Source organism: Manihot esculenta, chromosome 18, assembly GCF_001659605.2.
Source record: "Manihot esculenta cultivar AM560-2 chromosome 18, M.esculenta_v8, whole genome shotgun sequence".
Classification (NCBI taxonomy): Eukaryota; Viridiplantae; Streptophyta; class Magnoliopsida; order Malpighiales; family Euphorbiaceae; genus Manihot; species Manihot esculenta.
Window position 1 is genome coordinate 26,136,420 of NC_035178.2, and position 10,253 is coordinate 26,146,672.

Here is a 10,253-nt window from a genome sequence, read left to right on the forward strand (position 1 = left end):
AAGCATGGGGAGGCTCCTTATGTGTCTTTTTATACTTGAAAAGTGTTGCCCTAGATGATACTTGCTTCCTAATTAGTGAGGAGGCTGCCCAAGGTGTCAATAGGCTGCCCAAAAGACTTCAAGAGGCTGCCCAAAATGCCCTTGGTCCAAGATGTGCCATCCATGCACATGTGAGAAGGGCAAAACGTGGGGCATGTGTTCAAGTGCAAGGAGTGGGGCCTTTGGTCTTTGCTTGCTGCCCAAGTGTGTTCAAGATGCTGTCCAAGGTGCCCAAGACTTGCCTTCACTCTCTCCTTGCCGCCCATGCACTAATAAGGAAGGTGGAGCCTTCTTTGCTATTTGAATTTTGAATGTGCAAGGCATGAGGTGGCAAGCATGTGATCTTTGGCTTCTTTGATAAGCTGGATTTTGAAATTCAAAATTTGAATATGAATCTTGAAGATTTGAATTTCAAAATACTTTCCTTATTTGGCTCTTCATATATGGCAACTTGAGACTTGGCTTCTTGAATAGGGAAACGGCTACTTGGAGATTTGAAATTTGAATTTCAAATTGCTTTGGCTGAATGTTCTTTTCTTATTAGCCACTTTTCTTATTTAAAACTTTCCTTATTTAGCTTCACTTGATTTCAACTTGGCAGGCTTGCTCTCCTTTGCTCCATTTAAGGCAGTTTTAAGGGTATTTTCTCCAAAATGTCCTTTTTCACCATTTTCTGCAAAATAATGTCAAGAGCACTAAATTAAGCAGAAATCATGTAAATAATCATCAATAATATCAAGATAAAATGGACTAAAATATGTTCTATCAGCAAGCCCTGGACTTTCTTTTAAACATAACATAACATAACATAACATAACCAAACTGTGCCAGGGGCGTAGAATGGGCAAGCCCTGGACTTACATATCCGTATCATCTCATAACATGTCATATCGAGGGCTAATGGGTCATCCAATATCCATCCACAACAACAACAATATATGCAATGCATCATATTCGTGAAGTCTAATGCAAACAACCTATTATATAACATGGCGTCGTGATGCATGAACATGCTTAAAAGTTTAGTACCTCAAAATTTAGAGTTCAGTTCTACTCACCTCTGACTGACACTGGAACAGCTAGCTCACTGCTGGTCTCCTTGGTTCCTCTGGTCCGATCCTACACAGGTGGACTCAAATGAGGGACCAAACAACTCTAACAAGACACTAAACATCTCCCCAAAAACCCCCAAAACATCACAAAAATATGCATGCAAAACAAGCAAAGGAAGGCTGGACAGGGGACTTTGGGCGGCAGGTTTGGCGGCCGAAGGTCCCTCCAGAGCCGAAAGTCAGGCACTTTTGGGGGCAAGGTTCGGCGGCCGAAAGTCCTTCCAGAGCCGAAAGTCAGGCACTTTCGGAGGCAAGGTTCGGCGGCCGAAAGTTCTTCCAGAGCCGAAAGTCACTAACCTTCGGCGGTAGGTTCGGCGGCCGAAACTCCCCTCCAGAGCCGAAAGTCCAAACTTTCGGGGGCGAGTTTAGGCAGCCAAAACTGCCTCCACAGGCAGGTTCGGTGGCCGAAACTGGCTTCGGCGGCCGAACCTGAGTTCTTCCGAAGGGCAGAACCCAATTCTGCCTTTGCACAACCAGCCTCCAAACTTACCAAAACGCACATCCAACTATTCTAAAGCATGCATAAACACTTATTCAAGCATATAGGGGCATAAAACTAGCCTAAACCCCAACAAACAACACATTATCAACACATTATGCATAAAGCTAACATAAACCCTAATATTATATGTAACGACCCGGAAATCCGGACCGCTACCGGCGCTAGGATCCAGATCGGCATAAGGCCGCCGGGACCCGTAGCAAGCCTACTATGCATCCTGTACAGCTGGTATAATCCCAAACATGATCAAACATAAGCATAAACTGTAAAACATAAAACTGTAAACTTCTTCTTTAACCCGTTTGACCTGTGTATGCACTATGACTGAACTCATAGAACCCCTAGGGTCAGCATACCCCTTTGTCAAACTCGGTCCATCACATGAAACACATAAAATAAAACTCATGTACAAAGGGATTAACCAACTCGGGCCAAGCACAATACTATAACTCTGATCATATAACATAATATCATAATACAATAAAACTCTTATACATCCTTACATAACTTTACATTACATCATGTCCACTACTATACTATTACAAGCATAACCATGGACGAAACCCACTGATCTCCTGACTATCTCTACCTACTCTGCACCTGCAAGACTGGGGTTAGGGGAGAGGGGTGAGCTAGAAAGCCCAGTGAGCAGAAACTAAAAATATTTGCTTTAATTCCTCCATTTTTAGGTATCTTATTGTTCATTTTATTGTTATCATAGTTCCTCCATTTTTAGGTATCTTATTAAGTAACTTTTTCTTGTTCATGCTTTCATGAAATGCAACACATCACAAACATATCACATCAAGGATGAATTTGTCACCTATAGCCCTCTACATACTATAGTACGTCCAACTATACCAGGGGCGATGAGGCCACACCTAGTATTCGCTTACATAACTCATATCATAACAAGTCCAACTACACCAGGGGCGATTAGGCCTCACCTAGTGTTCGCTTACATAACATAGTACCAGGGGCGACCTGGTCTTTCTGTCTCATATCATACCATGGCATATCATATCATATTATCTCATCTCATACTGAGGGCTAAGGATCATCCAACATCCATCCACATCAACAACATATTATGCAATGCATCATATTCGTGAGTTCTAATGCAAAACAACCTAATACATATATCATGGCATTTATGATGCATGGATCATGCTCTAAAAACATTTAATTTCTTAGTTTAAAACATTAGGTTTAGTTCCACTCACCTGAGACTAGCTCTGCACCGATTCTGAAATGGTTGACACAGCTAAACACCTTGGTTCCTCGGGTCCAATCCTACACAGGTGGACTCCAGTGAGGGACCAAACATACATAAACATAACTCTACTATACTCCCCAAAAACCCCCTAAAACATCCTGAAAACATCACATAAAAACATGCAAGAAAAGTCTGGACAGGGCACTTTCGGCGGCACCTTCGGCGGCCAAAAGTCCAGACAGATCCGAAAGTCAGGCAGGTTCGGCGGCACCTTCGGCGGCCGAAACTCCCAGACAGAGACGAAACTCATGCATGTTCGGCGGCACCTTCGGCGGCCGAAAGTCTCGGACAGAGCCGAAACTCCAACTTTCGGGGGCAGGCTTCGGCAGCCTAAAGCTGCCTCCCAAGCTGGTTCGGCGGCCGAAAGTCCCTTCGGCTGCCGAACCTGGTTTCTGCCAAAGGGCAGAAACTTGGTTCTTCTTGCCCATTCCAACCCCCTTCACAACCAATCATGCAAAGACCTATTCTACAACATGCATACTCAAGCATACAAGCTCCTAAGGGTCTCAAACTAACTTAAACCCCAACTACAACACACAAACAAGGTACATTGCTCAAGAACATGCACATTGAACCCAAAAACATAAAAGAAACTTCAACAAGCCTTCTCATGCTTTTCTACCCCATAGATCTACTTAAAACTTTCTTAAAACATGCAAGAGAGGTTGGATCTAAGCTTACCTCTTGAAGATCGAGAGGAAGAACGATCCTAGCTTGGAGGTAGGGAGAAATCCGCTCTTTGGTCTCCAAGCTTCCAATCTTACTCTAACTTCAAAACTCTTCAAAAACAAGATGTAACTTGTTAAAATCTGAAAGATTTGAGGGAAAACAATTAAAATGACCAAAGGAGGGCTAGAGCTCACCGTCGGCCGAAATGGGAGAGGAAACCTCGCCTGTTTCGGTCACGGGGCCTTTTATAGGGCTGGTTCTGCCACCTTTCGGCGGCCTAACGTGCCCCCACATCACATGCATGTTCGGCGGCCGAACATGAGGTTCGGCGGCCGAACCTTAAGTCTTTCAAACAAGGCTTTCGGGGGCCAAAGGCGCTCCCAAAACCTATCCATGTTCGGCGGCCGAACTTAACTTTCGGCGGCCGAACCTGGTAAAGCCTCCTTAAGCCTTTTTCATTCAAAACTCATTTTCCTTTTTACTTAAATCATAAAATACCTTAAAAACATTTCATAAAACATGGTTTTCCCCTTCTAGAGGTTTTCGACATCCGAGATTCCACCGGACGGTAGGAATTCCGATACCGGAGTCTAGCCGGGTATTACATTCTCCCCCCCTTAAGAACATTCGTCCCCGAATGTTCCTCAATTAGGACATGCATAACATGAAACATAACATACAATCATAACAACACATAAGTTCGAATCTAAAAAGAAACACGGTGTCACTGGAGTATGAACTCTCGGTCTCCCTGATGCACTTTTCATCTTAAGGTGATTCTAAGGGACTTTCACCATCGGGATTTCCTTGTTTCCACACTTTCTAACGTGCGTGTCTGCGGTCTGTACTAGCTGCTCAACATAGGTGAGATCCTCTGCGATCTCCACCTCTGGTTCCTTCAAGAACCTCACTCGGACCCGACACAAACTCATATACCGTGGAAACATGTAAAAACGGATGGATTTCTTCCATTGAAGTAGGTAAATCTAACTCGTGGGATACATTCCCAAATCCTTTGCAGGATTTCAAAGAGTCCAATGTATCTGAGAGCTAATTTACCTTTCTGCCCATAACGAATCACCCTCTTTTTAGGAAACACCTCCAGCAAACCTCAACTCGCTTCCGCTGCGCACTCTGACAAAACTCTTCTCGCTTCCGAAACCTTACATGCCTCTTGCGGACGACTTCGTACTCTCCTGCTGACTCACAGCAGTTCTGATTCTTCTCATCTTCTGACTATGCAGCTCTTACTCCTTTTCTCTGCCTCTGATTCTCCTCTCTTGACTCAAGATGTATTGCAAACTCTTTTGCCCTGTAAGGATTTGTCCTCATACCTTATACAGGTATCGCCTCCACATCTTGAGTGCAAGTATTACCATTGCCATCTCTGGATCGTGTGTAAGATGATTCAACTCATGCTTCTTCAGCTACCTAGAAGCATAAGCAATCATTCTACCACTTTACAATAACACACAATCTAGTCCCACACGGGACGCATCACAAGACATTGTGAAACCTCCATTACTGGCGGACAAAGCCACCACTGGTGCTGACATCAACATTTCCTTTGGCTTTTCAAAGCCCTCATCACTCTGGGTAGACCACACACCCTCTGGTTCTTCTCGATCCGTCTGGCCATAGGAGCGGCAACTCTAGAGAAGTTCTAGATGAACCTCCATTAGATAATCTGCCCAACCCAAAAGCTCTTGATCTTAATCATAACCATGGGCCTGGGCTAGTCGGCTACAACTTCAACTTTCTCAGGTCTACTTCACCTTCCTTTCTCCGACACATATGACCCAAGAAGGATATGCTCCTCGACCAGAACTCACATTGGAGAACTAGGCATCCAAGCCATGTTCTCTCAGGATCTGCAATCCTGATTTCAGATGATGGACATACTTTTCTGTATTTCTGGAACTCACCGAGGTACCGTCAATGAAGACGATAACGGAGTGATCCAGAAACCGACTAAAACTCTGCTTATGAGATCCATGAATGTTGTAGGGGCGTTCATTAACCCGAACGACATTCCTAGGAACTCATAGTGCCCATATCTGGTTCTAAACACTGCTCTCTGTACATCTTCTTCCTTGATCTTAACTGATGGTACCTAGACTTCAGATCTATCTTGGAAAGGCAACCAGCTCCTGCTAGCTGGCTTAAAATAGATCGTCGATCCAAGGTAACAAATACTTGTTCTGGTAGTGACTTTGCTCAACGACTTGTAGTCGATACAAAGTCCTAGGGATCCATCATTCATCCGCATAACAACACTGGAACACCCCAAGGCGAAGTGCTCAGTCAGATGGGAACCCTTAACTACCAACTCTTACAACTGATCCTTATAACTCCTTTAACTCTATTGATACCATCCTGTAGAGAGGGATAGAGATTGGTCCAATTTCATGAATTACTTCTATTTTAAGCTCTATCTCCCTAACAGGTGGTAGTCCTGGGAACTCATCTGGAGAAACATCTAAAACTCTCTCTAACAACGGGCATTGAGGCGGGCTCCCTGACCTGACTGCTATACTCTCTCTGGAAAGCTAGAATCTCTGACAACTTTTTCCTGAACAACCTACGAGCCTATAGGGTTGATACTGAACCTCTAGGTATCCCTGTTCTGTCCCCTCTAAGGACTACCTCTGATCCATCCTGAACTCTGAACCTGTCTACCTTGTCTCTGCAGACTAGGTAGTACCACTAGTAGAAGAACCAATCCAACACTAGAATGACGTCAAACAGTCAAATCTAGAACCGCTAGGTCAGCTGGAAAGCATCTACTCACAACACAAACTCTGACTATACCGGCAGACTGACTCTGCCACAGATGGATCACACTTGGGTGCACTGACCCCAAGGGGATACTCTAACCCATAGACTATCAACCCAACCTCACAAGGGCTCACAAGTAAACAAGAAAAAGAGAAACATCATGGTTCATAAAAGCGTACACATCAAAACATAAAAGAGTGAGATTACCTTATCCCATCGGGTTTGATGTGTTAGCCTCCTGCTGGGTCATGGCGAAGATCCGCGCTGGAGCTGATGGACCTTCCCCACGGGAACCTGCTGAAGAAGGGGCTGTCCCCCTGTCTCCGCCTCTACCACTGCCCTGAAACAAGGATGGAGCTACTGGGTGAGCTACACTGTCCGAAACTGTCTGCTGGGACCGTGCCACCAAGGTCGCGGTGGGACACTCACGTGCCATGTGCCCCTCCTGTCCGCACCTGAAGCATGCTGTTGTCCCAATCAAACAGACTCCCTTGTGCTGCCTACCGCACCGTGTACATCTGGAGTTACCCGAACCAGAGCTCGAACCATCACCTAAACCCAGACCAGACTTTATCTGTTCCCAAAACTTGCTCTTCTTCGATCTTCTGAGGCCTCTGCCTCCCTTCTTACTTTTTGTGACAGCCTCGTTCAAAGGGGAGAGATCAACATCACTTGTCCCTGGGATTTTGGAATCCGAAGACTGTGCCACATACTGTTTAACTGTCCCCTGGACAATGGCACTAGCCTCCATTCTCCGTGCCATATCCACTATAGCATGGAAGCTCTCCCTTTCTGCTGATTGAACCAACGAGGAATACCTGGAGTGAAGCTTCATAACATATCTCCTAGACTTCTTCAAGTCTGTGTCGAGACCTTGTCCTGCAAACGGCAACAACTCCAGGAACCTGTCTGTAAACTCCTCTACGCTCATCTCTTCCGTCTGTCTTAGCTGCTCAAACTCAATCATCTTCAGTTCTCTGGAACTATCCGGAAAAGCCCATCCTGCAAACTCATTGGCAAACTGCTCCCAGGATAAGCTCTCCAACCTTGGGTTCACATAGTTTTTAAACCATTCCCTTGCCTTCTTGCATTTCAATGTGAACCCTGCCATCTGAATGGCTCTACTATCACTTGCTCCTAACTCATCTGTTATCATCTTTACCGTTCTGAGGTACTCAAAAGGGTCATCACCTGATTCAAACTTGGGGGCATCCAACTTTAGGTAATCTGTCATCTTTACTCTACCCCCAACTGATGAACCAGGTTTGGGTATCTGGACATCAGGGACAATTGGTTCTGCTGGTGGAGGAGGAGGTGCAGCATTCCCTGGGTTAGGGTTAGCTGGACCTGAGAAAAAGGGTGAGGATGGAAACATGGGGTACTGTGGGTACGGTGGGTGAAAGGGAGGATAGGGCATAAAGGTGGGATATGGGTTATAACTGAAGAAATCCGACGTACCTCCCATCGGATACCCTGGCCCTTGCGGGTAGGGTGGATACTGTGGTGGAACAAAACCCGAGGCCTGAGTGCCTCCTTGGGACTCTCCCATATCCTCTACTGACAGACTCATGCCCAAACTACTATCTCTTCTTTGGTTATCCTCCTCTGTTTCCATCACATCCGCTGACATGCCTTCATGAACTGATCTCCTCCGACCTGCATCAAAAGACCTTCTAGGTTTCCTTGATGTACTTTCCCTGATCGTCCTACAAGATCTTGCCCTCTGCAGAGCAGGGGGATGGGCATCCATGCCCTCATTCTCTGGCGGAGCTCCAGTCAATCTCGCAGATCGACGAGTTCCTCTCATCTTCACTTCTGAAAACATAACATAGCACATAAACATAAGCATCATACGGTTCATGTGGAAACACATGAACCTGCATCACATACATATCATAGCATTAATGCACATGCTCATCATCATGGCATCCCACATCATCATACAAGACAGGACTCCATATCCTATCCTAGTGGACATGATCTTCCTATTGTGCTTGCCCTACTATAACCTCTATGAGCCCGACACACTATAGGTCCGACCATGTGAACCTAGGGCTCTGATACCACTCTGTAACGACCCGGAAATCCGGACCGCTACCGGCGCTAGGATCCAGATCGGCATAAGGCCGCCGGGACCCGTAGCAAGCCTACTATGCATCCTGTACAGCTGGTATAATCCCAAACATGATCAAACATAAGCATAAACTGTAAAACATAAAACTGTAAACTTCTTCTTTAACCCGTTTGACCTGTGTATGCACTATGACTGAACTCATAGAACCCCTAGGGTCAGCATACCCCTTTGTCAAACTCGGTCCATCACATGAAACACATAAAATAAAACTCATGTACAAAGGGATTAACCAACTCGGGCCAAGCACAATACTATAACTCTGATCATATAACATAATATCATAATACAATAAAACTCTTATACATCCTTACATAACTTTACATTACATCATGTCCACTACTATACTATTACAAGCATAACCATGGACGAAACCCGCTGATCTCCTGACTATCTCTACCTACTCTGCACCTGCAAGACTGGGGTTAGGGGAGAGGGGTGAGCTAGAAAGCCCAGTGAGCAGAAACTAAAAATATTTGCTTTAATTCCTCCATTTTTAGGTATCTTATTGTTCATTTTATTGTTATCATAGTTCCTCCATTTTTAGGTATCTTATTAAGTAACTTTTTCTTGTTCATGCTTTCATGAAATGCAACACATCACAAACATATCACATCAAGGATGAATTTGTCACCTATAGCCCTCTACATACTATAGTACGTCCAACTATACCAGGGGCGATGAGGCCACACCTAGTATTCGCTTACATAACTCATATCATAACAAGTCCAACTACACCAGGGGCGATTAGGCCTCACCTAGTGTTCGCTTACATAACATAGTACCAGGGGCGACCTGGTCTTTCTGTCTCATATCATACCATGGCATATCATATCATATTATCTCATCTCATACTGAGGGCTAAGGATCATCCAACATCCATCCACATCAACAACATATTATGCAATGCATCATATTCGTGAGTTCTAATGCAAAACAACCTAATACATATATCATGGCATTTATGATGCATGGATCATGCTCTAAAAACATTTAATTTCTTAGTTTAAAACATTAGGTTTAGTTCCACTCACCTGAGACTAGCTCTGCACCGATTCTGAAATGGTTGACACAGCTAAACACCTTGGTTCCTCGGGTCCAATCCTACACAGGTGGACTCCAGTGAGGGACCAAACATACATAAACATAACTCTACTATACTCCCCAAAAACCCCCTAAAACATCCTGAAAACATCACATAAAAACATGCAAGAAAAGTCTGGACAGGGCACTTTCGGCGGCACCTTCGGCGGCCAAAAGTCCAGACAGATCCGAAAGTCAGGCAGGTTCGGCGGCACCTTCGGCGGCCGAAACTCCCAGACAGAGACGAAACTCATGCATGTTCGGCGGCACCTTCGGCGGCCGAAAGTCTCGGACAGAGCCGAAACTCCAACTTTCGGGGGCAGGCTTCGGCAGCCTAAAGCTGCCTCCCAAGCTGGTTCGGCGGCCGAAAGTCCCTTCGGCTGCCGAACCTGGTTTCTGCCAAAGGGCAGAAACTTGGTTCTTCTTGCCCATTCCAACCCCCTTCACAACCAATCATGCAAAGACCTATTCTACAACATGCATACTCAAGCATACAAGCTCCTAAGGGTCTCAAACTAACTTAAACCCCAACTACAACACACAAACAAGGCACATTGCTCAAGAACATGCACATTGAACCCAAAAACATAAAAGAAACTTCAACAAGCCTTCTCATGCTTTTCTACCCCATAGATCTACTTAAAACTTTCTTAAAACATGCAA